Source organism: Rhinichthys klamathensis, unplaced genomic scaffold, assembly GCF_029890125.1.
Source record: "Rhinichthys klamathensis goyatoka isolate OS25496 unplaced genomic scaffold, OSU_Roscu_1.1 h1tg000523l_1, whole genome shotgun sequence".
Lineage (NCBI taxonomy): Eukaryota > Metazoa > Chordata > Actinopteri > Cypriniformes > Leuciscidae > Rhinichthys > Rhinichthys klamathensis.
In genome coordinates, this window is record NW_026607002.1 from 2243709 (window position 1) to 2268291 (window position 24583).

General features: G+C 38.8%; 1 pseudogene; it reads right to left on the reverse strand.

Annotated features, from left to right (window-relative positions):
• Positions 1-24583, reverse strand: part of LOC130073138 (zinc finger protein 585A-like) — a 128876-nt pseudogene that overhangs the window by 85453 nt on the left and 18840 nt on the right.

Genomic DNA, 24583 nt, shown 5'->3' on the forward strand with positions numbered 1-24583 from the left:
AATAACTTACATGCTAATAACATGCTGCATAAAATTGGTTTAGTATTAGGCCTATACCATTTGCTGTGGTGTTACTGTTAAAGCATTTAACAGAACAATATAAACCCAGTTTGGATTCTACACTAAAGGGCTAATATTAGTTTACTCCTTATGTCCCCTTAGGAGCACTATTAAAGTAACGTTATATGCTGCCAGTAAGCAAAGCTCCAGCTGTTGGTGAGTATAAAGGGGCTGTAAAATGATAACCTTCTGCATTTTAAAAATTAAGTCTAACTTTATGTATAATTATTTTCTGTAATAATTATTTTCTATTGAAATGTTACCTTATTCTTAATATTGTTACTATTGATCTTGTTTGTGGTGTTTTAGATGTTATTGTTAATTTTGTTTATTTGAAAAATCTATTATTTTATATAATATTATATTTAAATGTTATTCTATTTGCTCTATTTAATTTAAATTTTATATATATACACTACCGTTCAAAAGTTTGGGGTCGGTACGATTTTAAATACTTTTAAAAGAATTCTCTTCTGCTAACCATGGCTGCGCTTATTTGATTAAAAATACAACAAAAATCAGTTATAGTATTAAATATTATTCCAGTGTAAATCAGCTGTTTTCTGTGTGAATATATAGTAAAGTGTAATTTATTCCTGTGATCAAAGCTGAATTTTCAGCATCACCAGTGTCAGTGTCTTCAGTGTCAAATGATCCTTCACAAATCAGTATAATATGAGGATTTGATGCTCAAGAAACATTTATTATTATTATCAATGTTGAAACAGTTGTTGGTCTGTCAGTTGTACAGTTTTTTTTTTTTTTTTTAGGATTCTTTGATGAATAGGGTTAGGGTTAGAATCTTTTGTAACATTATAAATGTCTTTACTGTCACTTTCGATCAAATGAATTATTCCTTGATAAATAAAAGTATTGATTTCTTTCCTCCAAAAAATAAAATTAAAATTCTCACTGACCCCAAACTTTTGAACGGTAGTGTATATATGTGCTGTAGTTTGTGACTCTTAAACTCTGGTGTCAATAAAAATGTATCTTTGTTCAGTGATAATCACTTTATCTGTCTTTTTATTCAGCAAGTTAATCAGTGTGTGTGTGTGTGTGTGTGTGTGTGTGTGTGTGTGTGTGTGTGTGTGTGTGTGTGTGTGTGTGTGTCTTGCACTGCCATTCAGCTCAATGGTATCATAATTTTCCTGTTAGACATCAAACATAGTATATACAGTATAATATAGTTATATAGTATGGTATAGTTATAAGGTAGTCATTGCTTTTCTTTAGGCCTTAAAACGGTCAAAGGGGCCTCCAACCAAATTTTGCTTAGGGCCCCCAAAGGTCTAGGGCCGGCTCTGCTCTGGAGTGAGATCCTTCAGCTGTGATCAGTGTGATAAAACATATGTTGTGTCATCACAGTTAAGCAGACACCTTAAAGTTCATTCTGGTGTGAAGCCTCACATTTGTTCTGTTTGTGGAAAGAGTTTTTCTCTACTCCAAACTTTACAGGTGCACCAGCGTATTCATTCTGCTGTGAGACCTTATGCGTGCTCTGACTGTGAGAAGAGCTATACTACATTGGCCGGCTTGAAAAAACACCAGAGAATTCACACTGGACAGAAACAGTACAAGCAATCTTCATTTGGAAAGAGTTTCACCCAAATATCTTCTGTACAGACTCTTGAGAAAAAGCATTGCGTGAAGCATGAGCAAATGTTGTACAAGCACAAATAAAGATGAATTATTGTATTATCTTAATTCTCACTCGTCCTTTGAATAAGATTCTGTGTCTCATCATCTGGATAAATCAGTGTTTCTATATAAAGTGAACATGTACAATTCCACAATTTGACTCTAGATGGCTGCATTTGTTTTCATTTTTAGGGTGCTTCTCAATTCTTATTTGTGCATCCTCGTTTCCTTTCCTCGCGTCTCAGCTCCCCCCCTGTAGGACGCGAGGGAAGGCTGCAAGGCATAGATATATACATCTATATATCTATGGCTGCAAGGAAAGAAAAGGAGGACGGAGGAATCGAATGAAAGCTTTTTTATACATTAGAATACTTGATAACTCGAGCGTCACTTCACAGCGTCATCAGCAGCGCTCAAAGGATCTGCCCTTATGTTGTTGAAGTTTGGTTATTTAAGAAATTCATAATAAATAATAATGAAGCAAGATACCCAGTTGAAATATGTGAGATGTGTGGTTTATATAAACTACAAAGGTAAAGTATAAATTTAAATGATTGTGACTGATGTGAAGGGGGAGGAGAATTGATACGTGTGTCACGTTTAGTCGATAAAACACTTCCGCATAGATACACCTGTGTATCCTCACTCAAACCTCCTCTGGATTATTCCTCACTCCTCGATTCTTGCGGCGCAATTAGAGAGTTGAGATGTCCTTCAAGATGGCTGAGCTCGATCGGTTTCCGGGTCATAGGATGGAGGAGACGAGGAGGGATATTGAGAAGCACCCTCAGTCATTTCAAGGTTTCATGATTGAAGAATCGGCTCTAAATCTGCGGAGAACATTGAAATCTAAAATAATCCAAAGCAGCACAAAGTGAAGACAGACAAAAGCCATTAAAGGGATACTTCACCTCTGGAAAGATGAATGTGTATTTAAAATGGGTCATTTATGTAGAAGAAATGTGAAATTATTTTTGAATTTGGAGCTTTCTAGACTGAGAAAAGCCAGAATTTATTTTTGGCTTATGTGGATGAAAGACAACAACTCCCAGAATGCACTTGCTTCGCTGCCCTAGGAGGCCACGCCTACCGGTAACAGAGCACAGCAGTTAAACAACAAGTCTAGGCTAGTGAGTCTCCGTGATGAGTCTGCCCGAAAATGTGTTTTTCGAGATCGCCCAAAATGTCCGGGATTCGGCTTTTGCGTTCTACAGTCGCCATTCATTATGTTTACTGTGGCGAGCAGGACGAGGCTAGGGCCGCAGGAGAACGACACGAGGCCGGTGGAGTGATTACTGATGAGCGACACCTGTGAGACGCACCGGTCTCGTATCTCTCACGGAGGAGCGGGAATTTTCTTAGCAATGTTAAAACGCACATCAACCGATCACTTGTTTAGCGTTCATGTAAACACTACATTCAGATTCACCAATCGGAATGAATTCAGTTAGACTGAAACAAAAGGTGAGCATGTAAACAATGAATGGCGACTGCAGAAAGCAAAAGCTGAATCCCGGACATCGACGGCCGGACATGTCCGGGAAAAAGAGGATGGTAACCCCTACTACTCAGCTTTCTCCACAGAACAAGAGCCTGCTAGCTTAGCTTCCAAAAAAAGATGTCTGACACTTTGTGTACATTCTGTGAGTGAGATCCCACCCTCTATGGGCGGGTTGAGAACATGCGGGACAGCCCCTACTACTGACTGTAGTCTTTAGCCTCTGGCCAAAAAATCCTCCGGTGACGCAAAATTAGGGTTGGGAACCGGAACCGTGCGAAATTCCCGAGTTTCGGTTCCGAAAACGGTTCTGATGCGATGTGTGGACGAAATGCTGGGAGCTTATCCTTTAATAGCGACGTCTCACCACAAAATTGTAATGAATGCACTGTCCCTCGGGCTATTCGTATGACAAATTACATTTTTTTTTGCGTCAGATATCAACGCAGAGAGAGAGAATAAAGACAGGAGAGCTCCACCATTAATCTTTAAACGATCTCGATTCAAACACCCACGCGATCTTATTCCTAAATGACAAAAACTTCACACCGGGACATTCAAATCTGTTTGCGCTGTCACTGACCCAGAGAGAGCAGTTCTACATGAAACAGCTAGCTTTACTTTCAGTCTTTTCAACAACACAGTATCGATATTTCTGTGTTAAAAATATTCAAATGATCACAGAAGTACTGAGATAAAAGTTTATAGTTCGAGAATACTGATGTCTACTGTAGCAACCAAAACAGTTAATCACCTTTTGAAAGTCGCTTCAAATAACGAAAATTTGCTTCAGAATTTACAAAATGTATATAATGAGCGATTACATCATGAATGGCTTTTTTCAAAACGTGTTTTTGTCTTATCCTGAATCACTATGGTAAGGCTGTAATAAGCGTTTAGACTCGGACTACTTTACACTGGTCGGTTCGGCACTGCTGCGGAGTAGCCCAGTGCCTGCGTGACTCACCCGCGTCATAGACATAAACATAGAGAAGTAGCTCCGGCTACAATGTTCTTCCGCAAGACGCATGCATTTCTGTTTATTAACTGCTAGCTAGAGCACTTTAATCCAGTAAGGAAACAAGTGAAGTTTTTATGAATCAATCATTCAAACCGATTTTAAAAATATTATGTTTCACCTGTCTGGATCTTACATGTGTGTTCAAGCATATTCTACCCCTTCTGAGAGGGTATTCCACTGCTGGAGATACAATAAGAAATAGAGGTCCCAAATTATCCTTGAGAATGCAACATTTTTTATTTTCCTTCAGAAAAAAATATTGCTAAATAATATGTTGCATTTGTTGACATTGCCAGTCTGTTAAACTCATTTGACAAGTATCAGAAATAAAACACAAAAAGGATTGTGTATTTTCCCCGTACTATTGTATTAGTTGTTTTAATAATTTTTATTGAATGGGAACCGGAATCGTTTGGCGGGAACCGGAATCGGAACCGAAAAATTTCTTAAGATTCCCAACCCTACGCAAAATGACGATTTTTGCGTCATCAGAGGATTTTTTCCAGACAAAAAAATACATAAATCTCTCGTCTCAGGGGGATATGAGGGTGGAAAGCATGGGAATTCGAAAATACTACAGGTTTTCTACTAATACAAAGCTTAATGCTAAATCCTGAAGTATCCCTTTAAGGTGTAATGCACCTCAAATAGGTTTTCATTTTATTAAAACTAAATACAATAGTATACAATTACAAATGCAAAAATAAACAGCAAAGTGTATGAGTGTTTTTGTATTATGAGTTCCAGCACCTTCCGTCTAATCGATGGTTTAGAGTCCCGCAGTGTACAACAAAACGGTATAAGAACAGGTTTGTCCCTGTAGTGATTCATTATATGAATAGTAATAAGATTAAGTAATGGGTTTATCATAAAATGTCAGTGGTTAGTGATTTGTATAGTGTTGTCGGTTGCATTGTCTATGATATATGTATGAGAAACAGCCTAAACTTGTTCTCTGAAATCCAATTGGTAGTGACGATTCTGTCTGACCAATCAGTGATCTGCAGTGTTTTCACGTCACATTTTAGTATCGGTACGGTACGCTTGGAACCTCGACAGAGGTGGTACCATTTAAAGCGAGCCGTACCGTACCATGCAGTGGAAAAGCACCATTTGATAGACTATTGTTGCCATTGTTTCACACACGTCTCACATGTACAATGAAAATAATGAAACCAGAAAGAAACAAAACACATCCCTTCATAAATCATAGTGTTTTATGGCGACACTAGTTTTCTGAACTATTATTCTTGTTCCATCTGTATGAGATGACCATGCACTGCTTGAGCGATGACACTGACACGAGTATTTTCACATTGTTGCTTTACTGTTCAGTTCATCTTGTATACAGTAACACTCAGGGCTCTATTTTAACGATCTGAAACGCAAGTGTCAAGCGCAAAGCGCAAGTAACTTTGTGGGCGGATCTCGGCGCTGTTGTATTTTCCCGGCGGGATAAATGCCTCTTGCGCTCGACGCAAATCTAAAAGGGGTTGGTCTGAAGTAGCTTCATTATTCATAGGTGTGGTTTGGGCGTAACGGGAAACAAACCAATAAGAGCGTCATATCACATTCCCTTTAAGAGCATGATGAACGAGGTGCGCTTGTTCCATGGCGAAATACTATTATAACGGCGCATTTACCAGAATTAGTTCACAGCCGAGGAGTTCGATGTTCTCGTCAGGGCCGTAAAAGAAAGAGAAGTGACATTGGGGATGGGACAAACCCACCCAAATTAGCTTCGGTTAAACATGCATATAATAATTTGGGTAAATGTGTAGCCTAAACTTTATGCCTATTTTTCCCATCGTCACGGACACAACAATGATTTCCCTCGTGTTTTAATATTTTTCCTTATAATAATGTATCATTTGCAAAAAGTAAAATGCATCTGTGTAGATGAGAGAATCATCTACAGTGTATGGGCGTTGTTCACACTCTATTATGGCCAAGCATGCGCGCTTAAAATAGCATCTGAATGTACGCGCAACGCGCCACTGACTTTAGACTAGGTTTTTTCTGGTCAGTGGCGCAATTATTTTCTGGAACTGCAAAATAGCACCAGGGATTGTTTGTGCCGAAACACGCCTCCTTTTTGCGCTGAACCGCCCAGGGAGCGCAAGTTCATTCCCTAGTTTGCCAGCGTGCGTCTGTGGAGGGAAAAGTCCGCTGTGCACGGGTGCAAAATACGAATGATACATGTGTCGGTGTATAAAGTCAATTGCACTGGGTGCAAGATAGGGCCCTAAGTGTTTACTGCACATGTGCAACACAACAGAGGATCAATACGGGTGTCGGAAGAACAACACATGCAACACTTACAATGCAGTTCACAACCATTTTAACCAGTTCCCCTTGTCAAACAATCAAACTTCCATACTAATTTTACAATAAATGACTGTATTAAAGATTATTCCATCTTTTGCTTATTACCAAATTATGGAAGTGAAATTTGCTCACTTAAACACCTTTGGGCAATGCTTTTTCTCATGTTTCAGTAGAGTAGATAAATGGCTGAAACTCTTCCCACATGAAGAGCACTGGTGCGGTTTCTCTCCAGTATGAACTCTCTCATGAGCTTTCAGGCTTCCTGACCGAGCGAATCTCTTTCCACAGTGTGAACACTTGTACGGTTTCTCTCCAGTATGAATTATCTGGTGTGATTTTAAGTGGCTGGATGAAGTGAAGGTCTTTCCACAGTCAAAGCACACATAAGGTTTCACACTAGTATGAATACGCTCATGCACTTTTAAATGTTCCAGTTGTGAAAAACTCTTTCCACATACAGAACAAAAGTGAGGCTTCACACCAGCATGAACTTTAAGGTGTTCTCTTAAGCCTGATTCATAAACAAATGTTTTATCACACTGATCACAGCTGAATGATCTCAATCCAGAGTGACGGCGCAGATGCTCTTTGAGAACGCTTTTGTAACTGAAACTCTTTCCACACTGAGTGCATGTAAAAGGCTTTTCTCCAGTGTGAATCCTCATGTGTATGTTCAGGATTGATTTACATACAAAACTCTTTCCACACTCAGAGCAGGTTAAAGATCTTTTGACTCCAGATTTTCCAGCTTGTTTCTGTGTGAAATTCTCTCCAGTCTTTGAAACGACCTCATTTCCATCTTCATTTGTGAAATAATGAGGTTTTTGAAACTGATGCTGTTTGTCTTCATTCACTTCCATCAGGTCTAAAATAAACAAATTAAATTCCCATAATTTAATAAAAGGATACTTGAGAAACAAAAATAAACATGGTTCAAAATCTCAATTTAGCACAAATCCAGTTTACTCCTGAGTCTACTAGTATCTAGTTTTAGATGTTATTTTTATATTTCAGTTTTCATCTTAATGTTCCTCATCACCAGTCATTAAAGAGAATGAAGGAAAACACCAACCAATTTGTTCCTCTGTATCTTCATCTTTTATTCTGCAGGGTTCTTCCTTAATCTCCATCTTTACAATAGTATGTCCGTAGTTTCTCCTGGAGTAATTCCTCCTGCTTGCTTCTTCTCCTGTGGGAAGATGGGAATATTCCCCAGCATTTAAACTCTCATGAACGGCTGTGGGAGCTTCACTGACTGAAGGAGTGAATTGTGGTCGTTGTTGCTCATTTAGCAGATGATCATCACACTTACAATCACTCGAGATTATCCAGCTTTAAGTGTTTTGCTCTAATAGCCATTTAGAAACAATTTCATAATTTGAGATTTTACTGTAAGGATTACCCTGCTATTTTAAACCAATTATTGGATCAAAAAGGAGTATTGGAGCAAACTTTTGTGTCACTAAAAAATGTAGCATACATTTTTAGCAGCAGTTAGAAAAATAATGTAAAATGGTGTGCTACAATTTGTGTTGACACCAGGTTTAATTTATTAATTACAAAACACAACTCAAAATCTTTACACTTTGTCAGTTAACTAGTCAGTGAACATTGCCGAACATTAACCATGACTTGTATACTGTTAAAGTGTAGTAACCATTGGCTTTTTTTTTTGTAGTAAACCCATGGTTCATTTTCGTAAGGGATTCACTTCTAGTCAAACATAATGAAAGTGCCTCAATTTCGGATTCAATGTCTGATTCGGATTCATTAAAATGAATTACTCCGACTGGTTGGATTCACTAAAATGAACCAAATCGTTTAAGAGTCACTTAGATTTCTCTTAATAAATGATAAAATGAATGTACTCACAGTCTGAAAAACGGCAGATTTAGAATGATCGGCTGTGTTGCACTTCTCATGTTTATGTTCCCTTCCCTCGCTCACTTCTCTTCTTCTCCTAGACTCGGATGCGTGTCATTGCTTCGGTTGCTCGAGCGCCTCTACTGGCGGAAAACATATTAAACTCTGTTAAACTCCCAGATATAAAACAACCACGATAATCTCTTCTTATCTTGGTTGATATGTACGGTATACATTTATTTATATAGTTCCCAAACATGTTTGATTTGGAATAATTAAGTATTGGTTTAGAAATTACATCTTATAGGTGACACAGCTGTTCACTTTCACCATAATAGATCATTTTGAGATTCAAACTTTGTAATTATATTTACCCTCTGGACTCTGTGTTACTGATGTAACACATTGTGTTTGTTTTAATATAAATCTTGACTTAATTTTCAAGTTAGATGGTATAAGTATTATTTATAAAAAAAAATGTGATGGATATATAGAGATTTGAAGATTTAAAAGTAACAAATAAAATGTTTTAACAGTTTCTTTCTTTCGTTTTAATTTATTTTTTCTCTTTAGCTTTGCCAAAAAAAGAAATAAAAATGAAGCAAAGTCTTCAGCCACAATAAAAAGAAGAAATTAAAAATACAACGCATGGAACATGGGGAACAAAGTCAAAATAAGGTACTTTACAAAAGAATATACAGTTTACAGATCAAGGCCCAGACAGCAAAATAATGTCGGTCCAGATGTGGTACACCTGGAGTCCACACAGCCAAGATGTGGTACACGTGGAGTCCACACAGCCCAGATGTGGTACACGTGGAGTCCACACAGCCCAGATGTGGTACACCTGGAGTCCACACGGCCCAGATGTGGTACACCTGAAGTCCACACGGCCCAGATGTGGTACACCTGAAGTCCACACGGCCCAGATGTGGTACACCTGGAGTCCACACGGCCCAGATGTGGTACACCTGGAGTCCACACAGCCCAGATGTGGTACACCTGGAGTCCACACAGCCCAGATGTGTTACATGTAGAGTCCACACGGCCAAGATGTGGACCGGATCTGGGCCGACACCATTTTGCTGTCTACCTTTATAACACTCTCTCAATACAAAACGCCAACAGCATCTCTCTTCCACATCAGCATGCACGCTGTACTTCAAAGGATTCGTCCGCCAATCCTCTGGGAACATGTTCAATGAAGGCAGAGCTGCACCTGAGAGAGAGAGAGAGAGAGAGAGAGAGAGAGAGAGAGAGAGAGAGAGAGAGAGAGAGAGAGAGAGAGAGAGAGAGAGAGAGAGAGAGAGAGAGAGAGAGAGAGAGAGAGAGAGAGGGAGAGAGAGGGATAGAAAAGACGAGAGAGACACACATACACACGTATGTTTGTTTCTAAATGACGATTTGCACCTGGATAATTGCGAGTGATTGTAAGTGACATTCCAGTTGATGAATCTGAACTTAATGTATACATGAACACTAAACAAGTGATCGGGTTAATGTGCGCATTTATATATCACAAGCTTCAAATCAGAATTGATTTGTTTAAATGCGTACAGATATACAGAGTTTCCCGCTGTTTGCTCATGATAACCATTCTCCTACTGAAGACTTTTTTTCCGTATTATTTTTCTTTATTAATGTTTATAATAATTTTGTATAATGTATTTTGTGAAGTCAGGGTGTGTTGTACATGTGTGCTGAGGAGAGATATGAGATGAGCTATATTTTGCATAGAAGAATGTGTGTAATGCAACATTTGTTCTCATGCAAAGGTTTTCCAATGATGAGGTGTGCATTAACTTTTGTTCTTTAAAAGGAAAGGAATGCTTTTCACTGATGCTTATATACCAAGGAAGTATACACTAAAAGACATTTTTCTTTATATGGACAGTGGATAGTGCCATGTGCATGAGGTATACGTCTATTTTAAATAGATCCAACAGGTTTTTCTATCTTACAAGGAATTTGTAAGTTCCTCTGTGGCGTTATAAGCTCTAATCCTTAGTGTAGCACCCCAGAGAAACACATTCTTGACATGAATACAACATATTCTTCAAGTTTCTCTCCTATGACTGATACATATGAAGAATAAAGATTTTTCTTGGCAAGAGAACTGGTGTCTGGTCCCGTGAATTAAACAACAATAGGGGATAAGTGTGGGGAAATCTAGAATATACATTGATAGAATAGAATATACATTGGTAGAGTAGTATAATTGTTATAAGATAATTGTGAGTTAAAAGCTAGACCCAGTTATCATTTCAGTTATTTTATTAATAATGGTTATTTAATTATTCAGTACCTGCATTTTAATTTGTAGTATACAGCTATGTGATGGGTGTCCAGTGGGTGGCAGTAAGTAATACCCCCGGAGAAAACCTAGAAGAGAAAAAGAAAAGTTAGTTCACGCGAGGTTTGAACGGGACTGTGGCTGCGTCCGAAACCGCATACTCAATGAGTAGGTACTTCATTTCAAAAAGTACTTACTTAACGAGCGCTAAAAGAGTAGGTACTTTATAGCCAAATCTCGTTGAGTATGAATGCGATCCGGACGCGATTTTATTTTTTTGCAGGGTGGTAGGGGAAGACTCGTTAATATTCATTGGGGAACTCGTCCCTGATTGGCTCGCCGTGACGCATCTCTAATGAGATGTGATAGAGAAAACAGACATCGTCTCCTTCGTGACAACAGACACTTTCACGAAGGTAAGTCATACCTGTCAACATTTGGTTATCCAAATCCGGAAGATTTGTGCGGAGACCGCTCACGAACTTCGCGAACTTCTGTATCTTTGCGGGGACACCGTCTTGACCTGCCATGTCAATCTGAGTGACGTGTGACAGCGAACCAATTGCGGATGAGTTCCCCAATGAATATTAATTATTCTTCCCCTACCACCCTGCAAAAAAAAAATTCGCGATCCGGACATCATCCGCCATGTTCACGTTATCATGTGACCTACGACGCGTTATCATAAGCGCAACAACTTCAAATATTTAATTCATCTATCTGTAAATATCTTGATATTGGTGAAACTTGCTCATTTTGTGGTATTGTTGAAGAAACAGCTGCCCATTTATTTTGTGAATACATTTAGGGTTGATTTAAGTTGTTATATTTAAAACCCTACTAATGTGACCCACAGTAAACCTTATACCGATATATTTTTTTATTAAAGGTGCTCTAAGCGATGTCATGTGTTTTTTAGGCCAAAACATTTTTTGTCACATACAGCAAACATCTCCTCACTATCCGCTGGCTGCCTGTCCCCTGAACACACTGTAAAGAAACGCGATCTCTGTAGACAGCCCAGGCTTCACAAACAGCACCAAAAACAAACTGCAGCGACCCGCTCCCCAAACATAACAAACTGTTCCAGCCAATGACCGACAAGAAGGGTTTGGGGGTGTGGTTTGGGGGGTTAGTGTGCGGATGAGGAGGAGGGAGGGTCTAGCTAGCCTCCGTTTTGTTTGACAATAGTTCGAACGTCAACAAGAAGTGACGTCACCCAGGATCGCTTAGAGAACCTTTAAGAAACCCCCAAATCGTCATCCCTTGAATATGTTGTTCATTTCTTTATTTTATATCCAAACATTTTCATCCACAAGCAAAAGGGGCTAACTGCTTTTTCTTGTTGAATTTAACTCTCGTTTCATCCCTCAGGCCTATAAATAACAAAAAAAAGATTTTTTTAAATGTATTAATGAATTATTTAAGAAAATATATATATTAAGATATTCAACCTTGTAGGTTCTTTTTTCCTCTGTATAACATCTCATGTTATATGCAAACCCATGATATATGGGTTATATATATCATGGGTTTGATATCATAATATGATATATATATATATATATATATATATATATATATATATATATATATTGCATACATAATATATACAGTATATATATATATACACACCTCATTACATCAGTAACTCGACAGCCCTACCTAGAACGGTTTTCCTCAGCGTTTGTAATGTCTGCACAAAGGAGACGTTGGGCAGCTGTGTGAAGATTCACCTTTGGAGAAAACTGTTGCTTTTATACCCGTATCATTAATATTAAAAAATAATATTACCCCAGAATGTATTGCATTGCTATCCCACCCCAAAACATACAATAATACCAACGATAAATGCTGACCAATACTTAATTATATTACTTTTTACTGAAAATGATATAATTCAATAAAACAAACAATAATGTATGTCATATGACATAGCTATGCATGAATACACTCTAGATGTGTATATAGTGAACATATCTACATTTTCATTCAAACAATTAATTAAACAATTAATTAATTAATTAAATATATTTTATTTACTGACAACAATGAGAAATATTAATAAATTAGTAAAAGAATGAATGAAAGTCATCACACAATAAACAAATGCATATTCAAGTCAACACATGAAACAAAGCTTTATTCAAACTACAATCATGTATGTAGGCTACAGGCGCTGAACCCCATCCTACTGCCATCTCAACACAGCGGTTCCCATTCAGCGGCTTTATTCTGATGAATCAGCTGACTGCCAGAGGTGAGCCGTTCCTTCGTGCCGGAGGTTGTTGCGTGATGTGTTGTGCTTCCCAATCTGAGGAAATAAGGGCAGGTGGAGTGATGGAGGGACTCATCCATGGCACCATTTCCAGGATTCAGCTCTGGGCTCTTCATCCTCAGTGCTCACACCAGTCTGCTGACATTTCAGATCCTACAAAAATGGACAAACATAACACAAAAGCAGTCATTTTAACAGCACAATGTCATTTGATTTCAGTATTATTTAGAAGACAAAAACGCTTTTCACAAATGCCGCCATCATCTTTCCTTGCAGGTCCTACTCCGCCACAAAAGCTGTGCAGCAAATCCACATAAATCAAGAATCAGAAAAGTGCTGTAATAGCATTGTTTGAAATTACAATAATTAAAATAAACTACAACTTAATATTTAAATAGTTGTTGTTCTTCATTTCTGTAGTATACTCACTCAAAGCCTTTAATGGCTGCATTCATCAGCATCATGAGCCACTCTCCACTTGACACACACACACACATGTTCTTCTGTCCCTGTAACATCCTGACAAGATTCACATAACCTCTGTGATTTATGAGCTCAACACTACATTTACATGTTGAGGTTGTTTAAACTTTTTATCCAACATAAATGTTCCTCAATTTATCAACAGTACTATGGACAAATAAAATAGATAACGTATGTTTAGTTATAGATTTGTTCTACATAATAGCACACATACATCACTCAGATGTCTATTATATGTTGTGATGTGCACTTCTGCAATACTTATTGAAGATTTTCCTGTCAGATGTAAATAGACATTTAAAATAAGCGTCTTTAAGATGTGTGGTTTATGTAAATCCACTTTAGAGACGTAACTTAAGTGTCGATCCTTACTGGAGCTCCCCTGATAGCGATACATAATAAAACGTGTTTTAACAACAAAATCACAACTATACTATACTGTCTAATGTCTTTACACCTTCAACAATTCAACAGTTTACTGTACAGTAGTTCAACACATGCAATTTTAACACAAGGGACCGTGTTTACTCACATTTGAAAACCCCCGCGTCGCTGATCTCCGCGATTGTTGATAATGACGTATCCTCTCGCGTGGCCTCCTGGGATAGATGAGTATCCACAGTATCCATCGGTTGAGCACTCGAAAATCTGTGCAGAAGCAGTAAGCCATCCGGGAACTTCTTGCCTACTCTTTTATGAATACTGATGTTTCGGACATACTACTCCTTTCACGTACTGTTTTCGCCTACTATATAGTAGGAAAGTAGGCATATTCGAACGCACTAAAGGTATACGTACGTCCGAATCTCGCGATAATTAGTGCGTCACCCAGGTATTTCTCGCCTACTCTTTTATGATTCGTACATACTTTTCGCTCGCCTACTCTTTTTCCCATACTATATAGTAGGGAAGTATGCGGTTTCGGACGCAGCCTCTGAGTATTGAGTTATGTTGTACTGTGTGGTACGGAGCTGTTGCGAATGACGCTGGCTGAATAAAAGAACCCAACCAACTCACACGCTTGTTCATTCCTTCAAGTGTGTTACATAAGCTTAATTGTTAACCTTTGTGCCGTGCTGCTTATATTTATCACACAAAACGCCCAAAGCCAGTCGTCTGTGGATGATGTTGTGATAGTCTACGTAATACATGTGGCAGCGGTAAAACAAACTTCATGGTGGCAGCGGTAAAACAACTATAGTATCATCCGCGTGAGTGTTCGTGACCAGTGAAGCGAGGAAATTATGCCGCGAGCCCAATCTGTGTAACGTTATATGGCTGTGTGGAATGCCACGGGAGACCACTCTCTTGTACACGTGTGGGATCGTAAAAGAGCATTGTCTGCGTGATAATTGTCCATAAAAAACAACGACTACTTTTGACGTGAGTACAAGATAAAGGCGTTAAAATGGCAGCACATTTACCAATGATGAACTGGTCTGACCCCGATCTGAGTGAAGCAGTGTCTTTATTCAAACAAAAAATGAATCTGTACATGGAAGATGAAGAAATAACGGATGCAGGGAAACAAGCTAGAAAAATATGTAGAGGAATTGGAGATGAAGGATTAAAACGACTAAATGCAAGTGGGCTTAGTGATGCAGATAAGAGAGAGCCTGACACCTTGTGGAATTTCTTTGAAGGGCAACTAAAATTAAATGTGAACTTCAGAATTCACAGACTCCATCTAATGCAATATAGACAAAAGCCAAGTGAGAGCATCGATGATTTCGTGACTAGAGCAAGAACTTTAGCACTGAAATGCCAGTTCACTGACGATGAGCTCAATGAACGCTTAGTCGAACTTATCATTGCCAGTACTCCTTTTGATTCCTTAAGAAACGACCTATACAGCAAACCTAAAGGTCACCCCATTGCCGAGGTACTAGCAGAGGGACGAAAGTACGAAGTCTTAGCAGCTGGTAATGAACAGATACAACAACTTGGTATGTCACAGACTGAAAATGTCCATGCTGTAACAAGAGGACGAACATGTCAAAACTGCAACACAAACCACAAGCCAAGGCAGTGCCCTGCATACAACGATATATGTTCTATGTGTGGTAACAGAGGCCACTGGGCAAAGTGCTGTAAAAAGAGCAGACGACAGAGACAGCTATCCAGCCAGTGCAGAAGAAGTAAGTCACGAACACGCAACAGATACCAAAGCCACGCTCACCCATGGAAAGACCACAAACGCAAAGATGAGTCCAGAATTAGCACTGTAGACAGCACTAAAGATGATGAGTATACATACCAGCAACACTTTTACTCCATCACCATCAGTGCAAAATGCATGCATAGCATTCATGTGAAACCACCCAGAGATGAGGCATATACAACTCTGAATATTAAACCACCTCTCCTGCAAGGACATGGATACACACTTCGCCTGAAAATAGATACAGGGGCATCTGGAAACACGCTTCCACTGCGTACATTCAAACAGATGTATGGTGCATCACCACAAAGCATGGAACATCTCAAATCAGCATCCAATGTAAAATTGACGTCATACACTGGTGATGTGATCCCCTGCTTTGGAACCATCAACATGCCATGCCAGCACAAAAAGTCCAGATGGATAGATGCAAAGTTCTGTGTTGTTGACGTACCTGGACCAGCCGTGGTTGGACTACCCACAAGTGAGCTCCTCAGCCTTGTGACAGTAAATGTTGATGAGAAATACCCAGACCAATTTGATAAAATTGGCAGTTTCAGTGGCACAGCAAAGCTCATCCTAAAGGAAGGTGCTAATCCATTCATCGACCCACCACGCAAATGCAGTATCCACATCAAGGACAAACTTCAAAATGAACTGAACAAACTTGTCGATCAAGGAGTCCTGCGAAAAGTAGAAGAGCACACAGATTGGTGTTCTAGTCTTGCCTTCAGCACCAAAAAAGACGGATCACTTCGAATCTGTTTAGACCCTCAGAAACTAAATGCAAGCCTGAAGAGGTGCCCTCACAAAATTCCAACTGTGGAAGAACTTAACCCCAAATTTGCAAATGCAAAAGTGTTCAGCAAGCTAGACGCAAAAGCCGGATACTGGTAGATACATCTTGAAGAGGAGTGACAAATTCTAACGACGTTCCGCACTCCTTTTGGCAGATACTGCTGGAGACGCTTACCATTTGGTCTCAGTGTGTCCCAAGACCTTTTCCAAGCCAAAATGGACCAAATTCTTGAAGGTCTTCATGGTGTAATCAGCATAGCAGACGATGTTGCAGTTTGTGGAGTTGACGAAGAGGATCACGACAGGAATCTGATAAGCCTGATGGAAAGAGCTGTAGAAACAGGTCTGGTGTTTAACAGTGACAAATGTATCATCAAACAGCAGAGCATATCCTTTTTTGGCAACCTGTACACAGACAAAGGAATCAGACCAGATTCAGCCAAAATCCACGATATACAAAAAACGCCAACGCCACAAAGCAAAGATGACCTTCATCGATTCATGGGCATGCTAAACTACCTGTCACCCTACATACCAAAGTTTGCTGATAAAGCCCACAATCTGAGAGGATTGCTAAAAAGTGACTCACAATGGGTATGGGACACTGATTATCAGAAATACTTCGATGACCTAAAGAAAACAGTGACTGCTGATGCTTGCTTAAAGTACTACAATCCAGCAGCCACCCTCACACTGGAGGTAGATGCATCACAGAGAGGCATTGGTGTAGCACTGGTGCAAGACAACAGGCCCATTGCTTTCGGTTCGAAGACATTAACTGAATGTCAATCAAGATACAGCAACATTGAAAGAGAAATGCTTGCTATTGTGTATGGTATGCAGCGATATCACACATACTTGTACGGCAAATCATTCATCGTAGTAACGGATCACAAACCTCTCGCACCATATGCACAAAGCCTCTGCATGCTGCTCCTCCCAGGCTACAACGCATGCTGATCAAAACACAGGGATACAACTACAGCATCGTGTATCGTCCTGGATGCCAAATGATTCTAGCTGACACTCTCAGCCGCCTGCCAAACCCTGAAAACAATGAAGACATTGAACTTGATGAACGCATTGATGGGCTGGATACCGAATTTGAAGACCCTGAGCATCATACTATTGCAATTGTAAACTTCTCCCCAAACAAACAGGAGATTCTCAGAACTGAGACTGCAAAAGACCCCAAGCTCAGTGTGCTAAAAGAAATCATTCATCAGGGATGGCCTGACAGAATTCAAGACCTGCCAAAAGACCTACGCAGCTATTGGCCTTTCCGAGATGAACTTGCCATAGAAGCTGGAGTTGTATTTAAGGGCAGACAAGTGCTTATTCCAGAATCCATGACCAGCGACATTCTGACTCAACTCCACACAGCCCACCAAGGTATTGAAAAAACACGCAGGTTGGCTAGAGAAAGTGTATATTGGACAAAGATAAACACAGACATTGAAAAACTGTGCAGATCTTGCAGTACCTGTGCAGAACATCAAGATGCACAACCAAAAGAACCTCTCATTCCACACAAAATACCCACAAAGCCATGGCAATACCTGGCGTCAGATCTATTCGAGATCCATGGACATCAGTACCTCCTTACAGTGGACAGGTATTCCAAGTACCCATTAGTTGACGAAATGCCCATACCAGTGAGTAGCCATGCAGTTGCACAAAAAATGCAAAGTTATATGTCTTTATTTGGTCGACCAGATGAAATAATGACAGATAACGGACCACAGTACACGGGACAACCTTTCAGGAAGTTCATAGCTGATTGGGGAATCGAACACATCATAAGTTCACCACACTACCCAAAAAGCAATGGATTTATTGAAAGACATGTGAGACACATCAAATCCATCATCAAAAAAACAATACAACACAAAGGAGATGTACAAGTGGCTCTGATGCAGGTGCGAGCGACACCCATTGACAGTGAGTTACCATCCCCTGCAGAATTACTCCTTGGCAGACCAATCACCACACTCCTACCAAGTCATGCAGATTCAGGTAAACTTGAACATAGACAGCACCTGGAAAAAGGGATTACAAGGATGAAAACACACCATGATCAATGTAGTGGTAGAGACTTGCCACCATTGTTTCGTGGACAGAGTGTGAGAGTGCTGGACAAGGAGAGGAAAACATGGCACCCAGGGACTATTGTGGAAAGATGCAAGGAGCCGAGAAGTTACCTGATCCAAACACCAAATGGAAACACAGTCAGACGTACTAGGAGCCAACTCCGTGAAATGTATGCACCACACACACAGAAAATCCAGAAAAAAGTACAATTCGCTGAAACACCCAAAAGAGATGTGGTTGAACAAAGCCACAAGAATCCAGTTGAAGACAAAATCACACAACCTCTTGAAACAAAAGCAGACAATACAGGTACTGAGACAACAAGACCAACATGCACAAGGTCTGGGCGGGTCATTGTCAAGCCAGCGCAATACAGGGACTATGTGTAAAGCTGAATTAATAGTCAAGCAGTAAAAAGAATACCAAATATGGACTGAATGCTTATTTTGCACATGTAACCACCAAACAGGTTGTTATTGTTCATTATTGTTATAATGTGCACTCTATTGAAAAAAAAAAAGCTTGACATATTTTTGTTAAGAATCTTATGTTATACGAAAAAAAAGAAGCAATCTTGTTGTTGTATTGGTTGTCTGAGGTGTTTACACATTTATGTTAAACAGGGGGGATGTTGTGATAGTCTACGTAATACATGTGTACGTAAGACGCTGTATGCGTGTACCGGAAGTGTATGCCATATTGAACATGTGAACCCCAAGTAAAGATGTTCGTACACATACCTCTGATGCTGTCGAGTAATACTTCAGATGAGAATCTAAAACAAGGACTGGTGGGACGTTGTCCTGCTCCACTTCACAGACGCTGAGTGAAAGGACAATGTAGATTTAGAAATTAAGCTTTTCCTGTTGTTCAATTCAAGGGACCAGACACCAAGAGTTATTTTGCCAAGAGATCTCTTTAATTTATTTTATGTGTCAGCATAGGAGAGATACACACACTCACATCAGTTCATGCATGTCCCAATGTCTCTCTCACACACATGTATTCAAGAACACTGATTCACAAAATAGAGAATTTGAGAATGGCGGGACATTAATTTATATGATACTTTATTCACCAGAAAGAACAGCTTGTTCCGTGTGTCATACGTTATTACGCTATTTCAACGTCATTGCACATGCGCAGTTGTTCGGCCTCGGTTTTCCACCCGATACATGTTCTCTCGACCGGGTTATGAAAAGGAATAAACCACCCCTTTCAATCCGATCGAAATTTCATTAAAATCGAGCTCAATCTGAACGATTAAGGTGTTTACAAGGCTTTTCAGTCCGATTGAGCCGTCAACAGTGGTGGAGGAAGTACTGAATCTCAGTAAGTAAAAGTACAAATAACCAGAGACATATTTACTTCAGTAAAAGTAGAAGTACCACAATGACAACCCTACTTAAGTAAAAAGTAAAAAGTACCTGATTTTAAATGTACTTTAAGTATTAAAAGTAAAAGTACTTGCATAACAATTTATTCTCTTAATGTCTATATTCTAATGATTTATAAAACAGTTAATTCTAACTCATTCAACCTAATACTCATAAAGCAGTTATATTTTAAGTTTTTGTCACCATTTCTGAACAAGCTTGCAATTAGGCAATATACACATCAAGCTTACTATATAGCCTACCCTTACTATATACGGTATATATATATATATATATATATATATATATATATATAAACACATATTATGTTAAAATGCCGTATATGACGGCGTTTGGCTGTACGCGATTCATTTATGGCGTAATTCTGAACCTCTTGGCTTGCCATACTAATCCTAACCAAACGTATAAAGCCTAGAACACACCAAGCCGACGCCGACGAACTAGCGCCGATGAAAGCCGACTGTGTTGTCGCCTCTCGTTGCCTCTGGTTGGGGTAAAAAGCTGCACTTAAACACACCGAGAGAACTACAGCCGACTGTCAGCTAGAATGCGTGTTCTGCGCCTGCGTGTAACTGAGACAACTGTCTATTTCTGCAGATATATTCTCTATAATCGTCATTCAAAAAGGGGACACCGACGCTGCAGATACACAAACCATAAACAAAGCAGTGCGTGCTTACCGTTTTAAATATCAATCCTGCTAAACACTTTCTTTATTCCACTCCGCTCATGTTAATATTGAAATATTCGCCAAGGAACACCCAGGTAAGATGACGTAACATAAGAACAGCCTTCTATCTGTAGAGTTTTGACTTCTTTGCTCGCTGTTTTGCTATTATTCTTGTGCATTGACTCTTTCACTAAGCTGAACAGCCAATCAGAGTTCCCTCTTTCACCGACGGCCCGACGCCGATTCAACATGCCGAATCGGCCGAAACAAAGCCGACGAGGACCAACTTCAGCCGACGGCACGGACCCGTGCGGAACACACCGAGGAAACTCAGTCGGCCGACGCACAAAAACTGCCCGACGGCCGACCGTCGGCTTGGTGTGTTCCAGGCTTAATACACACGCACCCCACACAACCCCACATCACTACTAAACCTACCTTTCTTTTACTGTCTATGAAACCTACCAATGCGTTTCCTATGCATGTAAAAACTAATTTTCGCGTATAAATTGCACGATAAACACACTGCGTGCTATAGAGACGCATTTAGTGTGACCGGGTTGATATATCTATGGCAACCAAACTTCACTGGTGAGACAAACGTGCGATGAACGGACGGTCAGGAAGACGTTTTGGCAGGGGAAAAACTGATCAGAAAATTGAACGAAAATGTAACAGAACGTTGTAGAAATGTAGTGGAGTAGAAAGTATAATAATTGCTGCAAAATGTAACGAAGTAAAAGTAAAAAGTATGCACTATTGATTCTACTTAAGTAAAGTACAGATACGTGAAAAAATTACTTAAGTAAAGTAACGAAGTATTTCGTACATTCCACCACTGGCCGTCAATCCAATTACTAACGGATTATTTGGTTTTGGAACATTTGGAGAATATACACTGCACTATAACTTGCCTTTTGCTTATTATGTGTTATGTAAAAGAAAATGTGCAATCAGCAACTAAATAAACCCTGTCGAATGAAACAACATTACAGTAATATTCAGTGGTGGAATGTAACGAAGTACAAATACTTCGTTACTTTACTTAAGTAATTTTTTCACGTATCTGTAGGCCCTACTTTATTTAAGTAGAATCAATAGTTCATACTTTTTACTTTTACTTCGTTACATTTTGCAGCAATTATTATCGGCTACTTTCTACTCCACTACATTTCTACAACGTTCTGTTACATTTTCGTTAAATTTTCTGATCAGTTTTTCCCCTGCCAAAACGTCTTCCTGACCGTCCGTTCATCGCACGTTTCTGTCTCACCAGTGAAGTTTGGTTGCCATAGATATATCAACCCGGTCACACTAAATGCGTCTCTATAGCACGCAGTGTGTTTATCGTGCAATTTATACGCGAAAATGAGTTTTTACATGCATAGGAAACGCATTGGTAGGTTTCATAGACAATAAAAGAAAGGTAGGTTTAGTAGTGATGTGGGGTGCGTGTGTATTATACGTTTGGTTAGGATTAGTATGGCAAGCCAAGAGGTTCAGAATTACGCCATAAATGAATCGCGTTTACAGACAAACGCCGTCATATACGGCGTTTTAACATAATATGTGTTTATAATATATATATATATATATATATATATATATATATATGCCGTATATAGTAAGGGTAGGCTATATAGTAAGCTTGATATGTATATTGCCTAATTGCAAGCTTGTTCAGAAATGGTGACAAAAACTTAAAATATATCTGCTTTTCCATCATATTGAACATCATTAAATGAGTATTAGGTTGAATGAGTTAGAATTAATTGTTTTATTAATCATTAGAATATAGACATTAAGAGAATAAATTGTTATGCAAGTACTTTTACTTTTAATACTTAAAGTACATTTAAAATCAGGTACTTTTTACTGAAGTAGGGTTGTCATTGTGGTACTTCTACTTTTACTAAAGTAAATATGTCTCTGGTTATTTGTACTTTTACTTACTGAGATTCAGTACTTCCTCCACCACTGGTAATATTTCTCTGATATTTTTTTTTAAATGTTAAGACTAAGATTTTAATATTATTCTTTATAATCATTGTGTTTTGTGAAATATTGTGTTCTTGAATAGATGTGTGTGAGAGAGACGGACAAGCTAGACTGTGGACTGGGGACTGCATAAACATGTGTGAGAGTGGGAGACGAGGAGTGTGTGTGCAGTGTATGTTGATTTAAGGATTGGGTTTACATGACATGTTAAATATAAACCATATGTTCCTCTGAGCATATAGTTCATTTGATCAAAACACGTAAAGCTGAATAATCTGTGATTGTAAGTGTGATGATCATCTGCTAAATGAGCAACAACGACCACAATTCACTCCTTCAGTCAGTGAAGCTCCCACAGCCGTTCATGAGAGTTTAAATGCTGGGGAATATTCCCATCTTCCCACAGGAAAAGAAGAAGCAGTATCTAAGTGAACAAAGTTAATCTTCTGATCATAACTTTCAGGTAAATAGTTTGATTTGAGTTTCTACGCATTATGGACAAGTAGGGAATTTGATTTGAGTGATTTCGAAATCTGGACAATACTTAGGCCTATTGAAAAAATTATTGTTTCCCTAATCAGTTTTCTATATAACTGAGAATTATATACAAAAAAAAAAAATACAATAAATACAAATAAATGTCATGCAAAAAAAGTGTTTTTATTGCAGCAGCCAAAAGGTTTGTGCTTTACTGGATCTTTATATTTTTTTAATGTATCAGTGTTACAAAATCATGTTGCAAATTCCCATTCACATTAAAGGAATAGTTTCCCTATGATAAAAAATTATCTGCACTTTTCTCTGCTTCGTCTGTGCATATTTCTCTCCTGATTCAGACGAGACGACTTTTTCACTGAAGAAAAAAAACATTATGGACTCGTATTTTAGCCAGAAGCAACGTTTTGTAGTTGAAAACATCTTAATGATGAATGTGTTTATTACAAACAATTTTTAGTGAAAACAATTCCGTCAATGATTTGGCAGATGCTTTTATCTAAAGTGACTCACATTGCAATTGAGGTACACATTTATTCATAGGAATCAAATCCCTATCATTTAAATGCAACATCATGCCATGATTACAGCATCAAAAAGCAACGTGTCAGAGCTGAATATATGCAGCTTTTTGAGTCCATTGTGTTTTAGTAAATGCAATAGTTTCAGCAACATGAGTAGTTTTACTTACATATCAATAACTCTGAATTGCAAACTATTCCTTTGTCTATAATTCGCACACATTTAATCGATGTCTGATTACAGCAATACACCCTCATCAATATTCTTTCAGCTTCTCTATTAACTGAATTGAAGTATATTGTCTTACAGTGCTGCAAATATAGAGCTCATTTCTGATAATAACACAACTTTTGAGAAGATAAAAGATTAACATAGCCTACCACAAAGAAATAACAGTACTGCACAGTAGACTTAGTCGGCTCTTTTGTTTTAATTGAATTATGGGAATATAATGATTTGAGACCCAAGCAGCTTCTATTTCATGCCCGTGTTCCGCCAGTAGAGGCGCTCGAGCAACCGAAGCAATGACACACATCCGAGTCTAGGAGAAGAAGAGAAGTGAGCGAGGGAAGGGAACATAAACATGAGAAGTGGAACACAGCCGTTCATTCTGCTCTAAATCTGCTGTTTTACAGACTGTGAGTACATTCATTTTATCATTTAATAGGAGAAATCTAAATCCAAACGACTACACGAGTCAGTTCATTTAGTGAATCTCTCAGAAATGAATTTAAACGAACTGACTGATGTTGTTCATTACGCTCGTGAAGCGTAAACTCGTTACTGACTGGTTTTCACAGTGCAATTTGTTAAGATTGTGAGTTGTGTTTTCATTTTATGTAATGAACAAATGAAACCTGGTAAACAGAGTTTTTAATGCTTAGTCATATCTAATGTAAGCAGGGCTCGATGTTTCCCCCTTGTTGATAAAATGACAAAAAGCTTCTCCTCTGTAAAACCAATCAACAATTAGATTATGTTGATAA